The sequence below is a fragment of the Panulirus ornatus genome, chromosome 55, assembly GCF_036320965.1.
Source record: "Panulirus ornatus isolate Po-2019 chromosome 55, ASM3632096v1, whole genome shotgun sequence".
NCBI classification, from domain to species: domain Eukaryota; kingdom Metazoa; phylum Arthropoda; class Malacostraca; order Decapoda; family Palinuridae; genus Panulirus; species Panulirus ornatus.
The window spans coordinates 24,652,885-24,666,875 of record NC_092278.1 but is presented as its reverse complement, the minus strand read 5'-3'; the positions used below and the strand labels follow the sequence as shown (position 1 = coordinate 24,666,875).

The 13,991-nt window shown below is 43.4% G+C and overlaps 1 protein-coding gene across 4 annotated transcripts in view; it reads right to left on the bottom strand.

Annotated features, from left to right (window-relative positions):
- Lmpt (four and a half LIM domains protein limpet) overlaps positions 1-13,991 on the bottom strand; it is a 316,740-nt gene that overhangs the window by 263,350 nt on the left and 39,399 nt on the right. Inside the window, exon 1 of one of the 4 annotated variants that reach the window (XM_071693232.1) lies at positions 12,894-12,924. The exons of 2 other annotated variants lie outside the window; for them this stretch is intronic. The gene's annotated coding sequence lies outside the window, so the exon portion shown is untranslated. Of the gene's footprint in view, positions 1-12,183; positions 12,925-13,991 lie in introns of those variants that run through there. One more of the 4 variants, XM_071693231.1, reaches the window with a different exon arrangement.

The window sequence follows — 13,991 nt, the reverse complement described above, 5'->3', positions numbered from 1 at the left end:
GTGTGTCAAGAGTGTTGGCCTGATGCACCCTGCCACCACCACTACCATCACTCCCTCCCATCACTGACAACAACCCTCACTGCCATCAGAATCTCTGCCAACACTATTATCAAAACAGATTATCATCATTATGGTATATATATATATATATATATATATATATATATATATATATATATATATATATATATATATATATATATATATATCTCCAAGTGCACTTTCGTGTAATGATCACATCATCAGGGGAGATACAAGGATGATAGGAGACGTAGAACAGTCAGTTGACATATAAGGAAGAGACGAAGCGAAGACGCCATTGGTAAACAAGCGTTATCGGATGGTGATGTTCGGGTCTGGGATTATGCCTGTCATCAAATTTTTATCATATGGGCAGGAAAGGGAACTGCTAACAAATTTTGCCTACGATAGTTTAGTGCACTGACTGCATGTCGACCCATGTATACAACATAGGTCCAGTTCACTCTATTCCGTGCACGCCTTTCACCCTCCTGCATGTTCAGGCACCAATCACTCAAAATCTTTTCCACTCCATCCTCCCACCTTCAAATGTGGTCTCCCACTTCTCGTTCCCTCCACCTCTGACACATATATCCTGTCTGTCAACTTTTCCTCACTCATTCTCTCCATATGTCCAAACCATTTAAACACACCCTCTTCTGCTCTCTCAACTTCCTCGATCATTCTAACTCACACCACATTTTGTCCTCAAATATTTCCAACATCTACCCTTGTTCACACATCATCCTCTACAGCCCATACCTCGCAGCCATATAACACTGCTGATACTATATGCAATATGTGTGTGTGTGTGTGTGTGTGTGTGTGTGTGTGTGTGTGTGTGTGTGTGTGTGTGTGTGTGTCAATTGGAAGAAATGTTTTAAAGTAAACAACACATCAATGCAAAACACAAAAGCAATACCCCAATATTCTGACATTAAACTGACCAAGAGTAAGACGGGAACCAGTGATCCATCGTCATCTTAACACACCACAGATACAAGTGTAACTTGTCCACACAATACAGTCCTGAAGGCACGTTAGTCCCACAACCTCTGCAGGTGATTCCGTCACTCACAACTCCTGCCTTCATAATGAAACTCACATACATATGGCATCAGGAGAAAAATGATTTAAAAATGCCGGAAGTTTGAATGTCTATATGAGGCCTGATGCAATCATATCCCAGAAAGGCATTTAAATAGGATAGAACCCACTGCCTGAGCACGAAGGTTTAATTAATGTCATCACATTAAGGAATCTATATTTACAAAGCTTTTGACAAACCCTGTACAAGAGAATCTAATTAACGTCATTTACCCACCGTCTTTGTAGACGCGTTTAAAGAGAACGAGCAGCGGTGCTTTCCTTGGCTATTCCTGCTTGTGTGGCGTCTGTTTACACCCGCAAGGCTACGTGTCAACTGGGTTTGTTTATCTGAGAAATATTCCTCTCTCTCCACAGGCATGACACTACCACACATGTCAAGCTTTCTTACACACCTGACTGGCGCACTGCTGGGACACACCTGTAGCCTCCTGGTCACACACAAACGCAAATATTTCACCCGAAATGACGGGGTATAATGTGAGGAGACATCACCCCATGACAGGAGGGTAACCAGACGACCCTGGGTGTTACGACCACACACCAGACGACCATCATACCCAGTGCTCAGGTTATGGTACGGGACGACCATCATACCCAGTGCTCAGGTTATGGTACGGGACGACCATCATACCCAGTGCTCAGGTTATGGTACGGGACGACCATCATACCCAGTGCTCAGGTTATGGTACGAGGCAACACGTGTGGAACTGGCTCCCCGTAACACATCAATCGTACTCACAACTCACACCATCATTGCCTGAGGTCAGTCATCCAGTATAACTAAGTAGTTAGGATGAAGGTGATTCCATGATAGCCATAACTGGTATCAATCTCCTCTGCTTCCCATGGATGATAACGACTTCGACAAACTGTAAAATCGATCATCATACCTTCTGCTTCTAAATCATTATCCCAATCATTTTACCTGACCTTAATACTAAATCATTATTACCATCATATAATTATCATCCAATAACTGACAGCCTTATAATCCTCTCTTCAACTAACAAGCATTTATCCATTAGAGTTGACCAGCCAATTACCCAAAGGTCACTCATCAATTATACCTTCATAACTACCATCAAATATTTTACACATTGTTAGCCAACATGAAAAATTAACGAACCACCTACCCAAAGGTCCCCATTAATCATACCCTCATAACTTACATTAAATATTTTACAAATTATTACTAAAATATAGATAATCTATAAGTGAGATACTTTAACATCAAAATTAACCCGTGAACCTCGTATATCATCCACTATACTATCTCATATCTCTCTCAGTGTTCCACATATCTCTGTATCTCTCTCATATGTCTCTCTACCTGTCTCTTGCATCTCTCTATCTCCCGGGTTCCAGTCTCTGTTAGAAGAAGACACACAAATGTTACCTTGTATCAGATATGGACATAATGGTGGGTCAGACCTGAACATGATGGTGGGTCATACCTGTACATGATGGTGGGTCATACCTGAGCATGATGGTGGGTCAGACCTGTACATGATGGTGGGTCAGACCTGAACATGATGGTGGGTCATACCTGAACATGATGGTGGGTCATACCTGTACATGATGGTGGGTCATACCTGAACATGATGGTGGGTCAGACCTGAACATGATGGTGGGTCATACTTGTACATGATGGTGGGTCAGACCTGAACATGATGGTGGGTCAGACCTGTACATGATGGTGGGTCATACCTGTACATGATGGTGGGTCATACTTGTACATGATGGTGGGTCATACCTGTACATGATGGTGGGTCAGACCTGAACATGATGGTGGGTCATATCTGTACATGATGGTGGGTCATACTTGTACATGATGGTGGGTCAGACCTGTACATGATGGTGGGTCAGACCTGTACATGATGGTGGGTCAGACCTGAACATGATGGTGGGTCATACTTGTACATGATGGTGGGTCATACCTGTACATGATGGTGGGTCAGACCTGTACATGATGGTGGGTCAGACCTGAACATGATGGTGGGTCATACTTGTACATGATGGTGGGTCATACCTGTACATGATGGTGGGTCAGACCTGTACATGATGGTGGGTCAGACCTGAACATGATGGTGGGTCATACCTGAACATGATGGTGGGTCATACCTGAACATGATGGTGGGTCAGACCTGAACATGATGGTGGGTCATACCTGTACATGATGGTGGGTCAGACCTGAACATGATGGTGGGTCAGACCTGAACATGATGGTGGGTCATACTTGTACATGATGGTGGGTCATACCTGTACATGATGGTGGGTCAGACCTGAACATGATGGTGGGTCATACTTGTACATGATGGTGGGTCAGACCTGAACATGATGGTGGGTCAGACCTGTACATGATGGTGGGTCATACTTGTACATGATGGTGGGTCAGACCTGAACATGATGGTGGGTCAGACCTGTACATGATGGTGGGTCATACCTGTACATGATGGTGGGTCATACTTGTACATGATGGTGGGTCATACCTGTACATGATGGTGGGTCAGACCTGTACATGATGGTGGGTCATACCTGTACATGATGGTGGGTCATACTTGTACATGATGGTGGGTCAGACCTGTACATGATGGTGGGTCATACCTGAACATGATGGTGGGTCAGACCTGTACATGATGGTGGGTCAGACCTGTACATGATGGTGGGTCAGACCTGAACATGATGGTGGGTCAGACCTGAACATGATGGTGGGTCAGACCTGAACATGATGGTGGGTCAGACCTGAACATAATGGTGGGTCAGACCTGAACATGATGGTGGGTCAGACCTGAACATGATGGTGGGTCATACTTGTACATGATGGTGGGTCATACCTGTACATGATGGTGGGTCAGACCTGTACATGATGGTGGGTCAGACCTGAACATGATGGTGGGTCAGACCTGAACATGATGGTGGGTCATACCTGTACATGATGGTGGGTCAGACCTGTACATGATGGTGGGTCATACTTGTACATGATGGTGGGTCAGACCTGTACATGATGGTGGGTCATACCTGAACATGATGGTGGGTCAGACCTGTACATGATGGTGGGTCAGACCTGAACATGATGGTGGGTCAGACCTGTACATGATGGTGGGTCATACCTGTACATGATGGTGGGTCAGACCTGAACATGATGGTGGGTCATACCTGAACATGATGGTGGGTCATACCTGAACATGATGGTGGGTCAGACCTGAACATGATGGTGGGTCAGACCTGTACATGATGGTGGGTCAGACCTGAACATGATGGTGGGTCATACCTGAACATGATGGTGGGTCATACCTGAACATGATGGTGGGTCATACCTGAACATGATGGTGGGTCAGACCTGTACATGATGGTGGGTCAGACCTGAACATGATGGTGGGTCATACCTGAACATGATGGTGGGTCATACCTGTACATGATGGTGGGTCATACCTGAACATGATGGTGGGTCAGACCTGAACATGATGGTGGGTCATACCTGAACATGATGGTGGGTCATACCTGAACATGATGGTGGGTCAGACCTGAACATGATGGTGGGTCATACCTGAACATGATGGTGGGTCAGACCTGTACATGATGGTGGGTCAGACCTGAACATGATGGTGGGTCATACTTGTACATGATGGTGGGTCATACTTGTACATGATGGTGGGTCAGACCTGTACATGATGGTGGGTCAGACCTGTACATGATGGTGGGTCAGACCTGAACATGATGGTGGGTCAGACCTGTACATGATGGTGGGTCAGACCTGTACATGATGGTGGGTCAGACCTGTACATGATGGTGGGTCAGACCTGAACATGATGGTGGGTCAGACCTGTACATGATGGTGGGTAAACACACATCATATCTACGACAGTTGACGGTACATTAGTATGGACGACGAGACGTCATGGTACGTACACACACGAGCCCAGGTACTGTACCCTGACACTTGTGGTACATACAGACACACACGCACGAGTTAACTACCTTCCGTTAACAGGAGACACAGGACACAACAGGAGACACAGGACACAACAGGAGACAACAGAAGATCTTGTGTATCACGTGGTACAATGTTGATGTATGATGTAGCCAGGACATTCCATTGTTGCCGTCGCCTCGAGGTAACCAGTCACAAATACCACCATTCATACCCCCACCAACCTCCCCTAGCTGGCCCACCACCACCATGCGATCTTCACCCTTAGTCCACCCTTACCTAAGACCGTCCACCCCTAACTGGGATAATAGTACCAACTGCACGCTACTTTCGCCGTTATACCACCTCACGTAGAGGCCGTTTCACTTTACCCGAGGGTTTTGCAACGTGTACATGCTATTTCCGGCCTTATTTCGTGTGGCATTAAGGTAGTTCAAGAACAATTGTTTTATTGCCTTATAAGGTTGATATTTATAACTATACTAGGAAGTCAATCAATGGAAAAGCTACTTAGAAAGTAACTATATATCTACATTCACGATTTAGGCTACTTATAAATTTACTTAACAGCAATGTATTGTATAAGTTCATTCACTTTCCCCTTACGTCACTTATAAATCCAATCCATCCATATCAGGTTACTTATAGATTCAGGGAACTTACGTTTCTCGTAATTAAAAAATAACCACAAAAAAGCTACATAAACTTTTCCTCATAAAATATAGAATACATAATCTTGACTTATTACTAAGAATGTTATTAATATCCCCTCATATTGTTATTAATATCCCCTCATATTGTTATTAATATCCCCTCATATTGTTATTAATATCCCCTCATATTGTTATTAATATCCCCTCATATTGTTATTAATATCCCCTCATATTGTTATTAATATCCCCTCATATTGTTATTAATATCCCCTCATATTGTTATTAATATCCCCTCATATTGTTATTAATATCCCCTCATATTGTTATTAATATCCCCTCATATTGTTATTAATATCCCCTCATATTGTTATTAATATCCCCTCATATTGTTATTAATATCCCCTCATATTGTTATTAATATCCCCTCATATTGTTATTAATATCCCCTCATATTACCCCAATGTAATGAGACACATAAACTCCCACTTACAACACTGATGATACTTAACACATGACTCATATCAAACTGCCACTTACACTACTGATACTTAAGAAAACCTGATGATGGAAATATCATAATTGCACTTGTAAGCAATACAGTCATCAACAGGAGCCATACAATTGTACACCTACGTCTATCTTTAATTTTCTGATGCCTAAATTATGGACCAGTCCAGAGGTCAGGATGAACAGCTGCATCATCTGTGGTCCACTGTATACCGCGCCCGGGATTCGAACCCAGGTGGCCTCGTACGTGACGTCGTACGTCAGCAACGCTAACAGCTACACCACAGAAGACCACAAGTTTGTTCACCTGTCTATCAATTCATTCATTTCATTGATCAAATTGTCAATTAATCACAGACGGAAGTATGAGCAACGATCAGGAGGGAATATCAAATCAAACTTTGGTTTACAGCACCGCGTAGCGCTCACCACACGAGTATAGCTACGACCAAGTACGACTCGTGTGAGTTACGTCAGGTTAAGTGTGTGTGTGTGAGAGAGAGATGAAGACACTATGAGTGAAAGCCAGCAGACCATCTATGAGCGAGGCAGAAAGATAAGACAGCTACTTGGCCAAAAGGAATGACACTTGACAGTAACTGAAGTGATGACTCAATATGCAGCAGTCACCACTAACCCTCCCCATGCCAAGGCGGGTAGTGGCTCCTGGTCAGTGGCTGCCCACCACTTACTACTACTACTACTAGAGAGAGAGAGAGAGAGAGAGAGAGAGAGAGAGAGAGAGAGAGAGAGAGAGAGAGAGAGAGAGAGTCAGCGTGTGCTCACCAAGTGTTTTAAATAGCCTTTCACCGCCCCCCCCACCCCCACACCTTAGTATCGCATGACCCCCCCACCACTACCACACCACCACTGCATCATCAGCTTACCACACAACACACTCTGGTGATGTGACCTTACCACACAACACACTCTGGTGATGTGACCTTACCACACAACACACTCTACTGATGTGACCTTACCACACAACACACTCTGGTGATGTGACCTTACCACACAACACACTCTCAAGAACACCTCACCGGCGATAACCCCATATTATCTGCCCACTGCTCCCCCCAACACAACCTTCTCCCCTACACTCCCCCCAACACAACCTTCTCCCCTCCACTCCCCCCAACACTTCATCCCACCAGCACTCAGGCCAGCGTCACCTCACTATCTTCAAGACCATAAAAGCGTCATTAGATACGTATGTTCCTGCCTCACATACTCGTCCTACGGCACTGGGCAGGTCACACTGCTTCTCTACCTGTGCACGAGGAAACTCTCTCTCTCTCTCTCTCTCTCTCTCTCTCTCTCTCTCTCTCTCTCTCTCTCTCTCTCTCTCTCTCTCTCTCTCTCTCACACACACACACACACACACATTACATTTTAATCAACGTCTCCAGCTGGAGGTACGGCGTGGACCTTCAGGGAACTCCCAGGTAACACCAGCTCTTTCACGGGTCCTAGGTAACCATGAATGAAGAAATAAAATACAAATCAACCTATATATATATATATATATATATATATATATATATATATATATATATATATATATATATATATTCATATTATTATTCGCCATTTCCCGCATTAGCGAGGTAGCGTTAAGAACAGAGGACTGAGCCTTTGAGGGAAATCCTCACTTGGGCCCTGTTCCTTCTTCTGGAAAATCAAAAACGCATCACAAATATATATCCCACACATCACACATATATATACCCCCCCCTCTCACATCACATACACACACACATATACCGCAGACCACATGTACTTCTGGACAAGACGCCAGCATAAACAACCCGTTGTACATACTCAAGACTTAACGTTCTTGGTGTAAATAATCCAATGTAAGTACCTTCACTGTAAACACCTTAGAACTATAAACATCCAGTGAAAACACACGTGTGAACACTCGGCGAAAACAAAAACCCGAATGTGTATCGAATGTACATAGAAAAAGAGAGAGAATGAACACACAAGAACGGATATAACCCAGACGGTAAATAACAGACGTGTAAAAAACCCTCGCCGTAAACACCTTCAGGAGTAAATGCTTGAGTGTAAATCCGTGAGAGGATACAGAGTCATACATGATATAAATAACCCCAGAGACCGCGAGGAGACCATACAACATGGTGTAAACCACACCCCAGATACCACTAACCTGGGGTAAACTACCCCCTCACATATCTAAACTACCCTTACATATAGCTAACCTTGGGTAAACTACCCTCTCACACATCTAAACTACCCCTACATACAGCTACCTTGGGTAAACTACCCTTGTATACACCTAACCCAGAGTAAACAACCCCGATACAACTAAACTAGGGTAAACTACCTAACCTAACCTAACCTAACCTAACCTAACCTCCTCAGAAATACCAAACCAAGAGGAGGCTGTCCCCAGACAAAGCTAACCTGTGTTGTATCACCCTCGGTGAAGCTAACCATCAGTAATGTGTTGTATCACCCTCGGTGAAGCTAACCATCAGTAATGTGTTGTATCACCCTCGGTGAAGCTAACCATCAGTAATGTGTTGTATCTCCCTCGGTGAAGCTAACCATCAGTAATGTGTTGTATCTCCCTCGGTGAAGCTAACCATCAGTAATGTAACCCAAAAACACTTTAACTGGGCTATGACCTCATTCCTGGGGTTCCCAAGCTGCCATAACACAAGCTGGCATCTGTATACACATGTATACACTGATATACATGATGAAGGATGAGTGGAGAGAGAGAACGGTATGTCGGAGAGCAAAAATGGGTATGTTTGAAGGAAAAGTAGTTCCAACAATGTTACAGGGTTGCGAGGCATGGGATATAGATAGGGTTGTGCGGAGGAGGGTGGATGGAAATGAAATGTTTGAGGACAATATGTGGTGTGAGGTGGTTTGATCGAGTAAGTAATGAAAGGGTGAAAGAGATGTGTGGTAAGAGAAAGAGTGTAGTTGAGAGAGCAGAAGAGGGTGTGTTGAAATGTTTTGGACACATGGAGAATGAGTGAGGAAAATTTGACAAAGACGACATATGTGTGAGAGGTGGAGGGAACAAGGAGAAGCGGGAGACCAAATTAGAGTTAGAAGGATGGAGTGAAAATTTTTTTGAGCGATCGGGGCCTGAACATGTAGGAGGGTGAGAGACGTGCAAAGAATAGAGTGAATTGAAACGATGTGGTATACCGGGATCAACGTGCTGTCAATGGACTGAACCAGGGAAAGTGAAGCGTCTGGGGTAAACCGTGGAAAGGTCTGTGGGGCCTGGATGTGGATAGGGAGCTGTGGTTTCGGTGCATTACACATGACAGATAGAGACTGAGTGTGAGCGGATGTGGCCTTTCTTTTTTGTCTGTTTTCCTGGCGTTACCTCGCTGACGCAAGGGGTGGCGATGCTGTCTCCTGTGGGGCGAGGTGGCGCCGACAATGGATGAAAGCAAGCTTGAATATGTTCGTGTGTATATATGTATGTGTCTGTGTATGTATATGTGTGTATGTTGATATGCACATGTATGCATATGTACGTGTATGTGCGAGTATGTATATATGTGTGTATATGAGTGGGTGAGTCTTCCTTCGTGTATTTCCTGGCGCTATCTCGCTGATGTGGAAATACCGATTATAATAATAATAATAATAATAATATATATATATATATATACATATATATATATATATATATATATATATATATATATATATATATATATATATATATATGAGAGAGAGAGAGAGAGAGAGAGAGAGAGAGAGAGAGAGAGAGAGAGAGAGAGAGAGAGAGAGAGAGAGACTATATCATGACATAAAAAGGTCTCATGACAAGCCAAAACCAGTACACACACACACACACACACACACACACACACACAGAACTCAAGGTTGAAAAATATATGATCGTCTTATTATAACCTTCTAACGTATCATACTCCATATATATATATATATATATATATATATATATATATATATATATATATATATATATATATATATATATATATATATATAACATAAAGTGTATATATAAGTTATCAGTAAACAGTGTGTGATGATGAAGGTTGTGTTGTGACGTGAGGACACAGCATCTGCCTCCTGCGTCTTTCCTCACCTCACAACACACCTGTGAGGGAGGCTACCTCCTGCTGCCCTCACACCTCACACTTCTTCATCACTTCATCCTAAAGATGAGTCACTTTGCCTTCACTGTCTCCCTGTCATCTTCACTCACCATCACCTGATCACCACACAACTCACCTTCACGCGATCCCAGACACGCAGGTGTGTGTGTGTGTGTGTGTGTGTGTGTGTGTGTGTGTGTGTGTGCGCGCGCGCGTGTGTGATGAACCAAGTGATTAACCTGGATGAAAAGGATGAAATGGATTAACCTTGATCATGAAAATACTTCACAAGATTAATGTGTCAATAAGGCTTCCCAGTATGTAAGTGGATCATCAATGGATGATGAACACATGTTTAAAGACTGACCAAGGAAGACATCTACTCCACCAGTTACCCAATAACTAGTAGTAATTAACGAGGATTAACAGGAGCGATTAACGATGAATCGTATCATCCACATTAAAGAAGTAATTATCATCATTTATGATTATGCAAGAAACCACAATCAGATAATTAACATTATGATAAGCAAGATAACAAGCGTCGATATCATCCAGGTTAATTAACATTATGATAAGCAAGATAACAAGTGTCGATATCATCCAGGTTAATTAACATTATGATAAGCAAGATAACAAGTGTCGATATCATCCAGGTTAATTCTGGAAGTATTACAGAGACACAGATAAGCCTGGACGCACGACAATACTTCCCTCACATCAAAACTAAGAATATGATCTGTTACTTCAACTTCAGAGATGTCACCTCTTACCAAACATTTTCTTATGTTGTTATATTTTTGTCGATAATATATATATATATATATATATATATATATATATATATATATATATATATATATATATATATATATATATATATATATATATACATATATATACTTCATACTATTCGCCATTTCCCGCATTAGCGAGGTAGCGTTAAGAACAGATGACTGGGCCTTTGAGGGAATATCCTCACATGGCCCCCTGCTCTGTTCCCTCTTTTGGAAACAAAACAAAAAAATTCCATTATGATGTTAAATACGTTGTTAAAGGTGACGACCTTACCTCACACTACGGGAATTAAAGGCATGACTGTTCCTTCTTCACGTTACATACAGAGATTAACTTGTTTATTGTAAATCATTAACAAATAACAAATAAACTTTTTAACAATTTACATCTTGGTATTTCACGGCTTCACACTATTTGTTCCACAGCATTCTGAGAACACGTTTTGCTCACAGTAAACAAAGGTTTTCTGACTCACAAAGCAAAACACTTTTGTCACAAGGCGGCGTGAGAGCACAACCTGTGCACGACCATCATAGCATTTCTGGTCTGCTTGCAAGCTGTGATGCACTTCCTGCTTTCACATTCCTTCAACACTCACAGTATTGCTTCAGAAAACCCTCTCTGGCCTTCAGTCAATATTCCTGGTCTTATTGAACACTTGAAACACTTAATCTAAGTAAACAACACTCAGATAAGACGTAACAAAACTTTCTTGATTGTTGTTTTTCTGTCCCGAACACAACAAATACGTTTGATCTTGGCGAGCAACACGTTCTTCTGGCGTGTAAATATCGTGTGTGACTCCACGCCAGCTCACTGTGACATCTCACTCCACACGTAACATAAAGCTGGAGCTTCACACGTGTATCATCAGTCCCTCAAGAAGCAATCAATAACTTGTATGAACATTTCCTGCAACCTCTGGTCCACTCTTCCCCGTAGAAACTTGAGGGAATGTTCGTAATCCTTTATCAACACCATGTTCAGCGTCACCACAATTCTCACATCACAGTTCACAACACTAGATATATATACATACATATCCCGTCAACAGCTAAATCATAGGTTACTGTGCCATGTATTACGAGTGTCACCTGGTGTGAACGACAACCAGTCTTGCCCAGGGAGGTGAGTGCCACAGGTGAGGGAGGCACTCAGCGTGGCACTGTGTGTGTGTGTGTGTGTGTGTGTGTGTGTGTGTGTGTGTGGAACGACTCTGTGGTAATGAGTGAGTGACACTCAGTATGTGTGTTATTGTGGCACTGTGTGTAGCAGTGAACGTGAGTACTACTGAGTATTCGGCAGTGTAAGGCACTAAGTGTGTGGCAGTGACACAATATTGCAATGTAAGACACTGTGTTCACTGAAGCACTGCAGGAATGTAACACTGGGTGTGTGACACCGAGTAGCAATATCACTGTTGATTATTTTTACATCACTGCTATGGCACTATCACTGTTTGGCAAACTCTCTGTCTGACACTGAAGCAGTGTCTGGCACTATCACTGCGGCACTGCTATACTATGTGTGGCACTAACTGTGGCACTGAGTATACTAGAGTATGACACTTGGTGTGTGGCAGTACCGCAGTGTGGCACTGTGCGTGTATGACACTTGGTGTGTGGCACAGTGCGTGTATGACAGTAGTTGTGTGGCACTGTGCGTGTATAACACTTGGTGTGTGGCACTGTACGTGTGTGGCACTGTGTATGTGGGTGGTGGTGGTGGGGCAGCGGGTGAGTGTGGCACCTTCGTCCCCAGGGAGAGCCAGGGTGGCACTGATGCCACAACACCACCACTACCCAGCCAACCCTCCCTCCCTCCCTCCACACCACACACTACCCCTCGTCTCCACTATAATACCCACGCCCACACAAATCCCCCCCCCCCACCACCACCACCACCAACACCTACCCTTTCCCTCCACGCCCACATCACTCTCTCTCACGCCCACACCTCCATTCCCACGCCCACACGTCCATGCCTTCCTCCCACACATCTACAATTCTTTTTATGTTGAAGGTTCCAGTCACGGGCAGAAGTGCACATCAAGGCTGAGCCTTAATTGAAACAAGAGAAAATGATGAAACGGAATTTTGGAGCGAGTGAAAAATATGTCTTGTGAACTGTGCCACGTCATAGTTATTGGGAAAGACAGGAGAAGGTAGAGCTGTCAAGCTTCGACGTGCTGTACCTCCATCAAGGCAACACCGAACCTCACACACAACACAAACCTCAGCCATGAACCTCGCCCCACACACGGGGCTGACTGCACCCCTAGCGTTCACTAATCACCAACCTCACATGCAGTGTTCCAACCTCAGGGGTTTAACTAACCTAACCTACAACCTAAACTCTGGGTTCGAACAATGGTAGAAATGTTGATCTTGTCTCCTGAACATACGTCGGTGTATTCGTATGTTTTCTGAATACTTCCAAACCTTACAGTATACAGCAGTCGAGCGCGCGTAACACTGTCATGACCAAATCAAGTCATTAAACCAAGGTATCATATTTCCAACCTAATTACAGTTGGCTAATGTCTTCTTGAAGCACGTGAGGGTAATTTGTTTACAGACGGTTTCTGTGATGTGTCTCACACAGCTGGAATATACAAACATATCATTTTCTGACAGGAGGATATTGTAACAAGAGAAAAAGTTATATATAGTGAGTCACGTGTTGAAGGGAGACCAAGTTGTGGGTGTGAAACACGTCCAGACACAAGCTGCAACATTCTCACCAAACCAATATGTAAACACATTAACATTTGTTTGCTGTTTACTGAAGGTCTGTACCTCTGGTGATGGCTGGCGGCCAAGATGCTGGGAAAATATACATTATGAT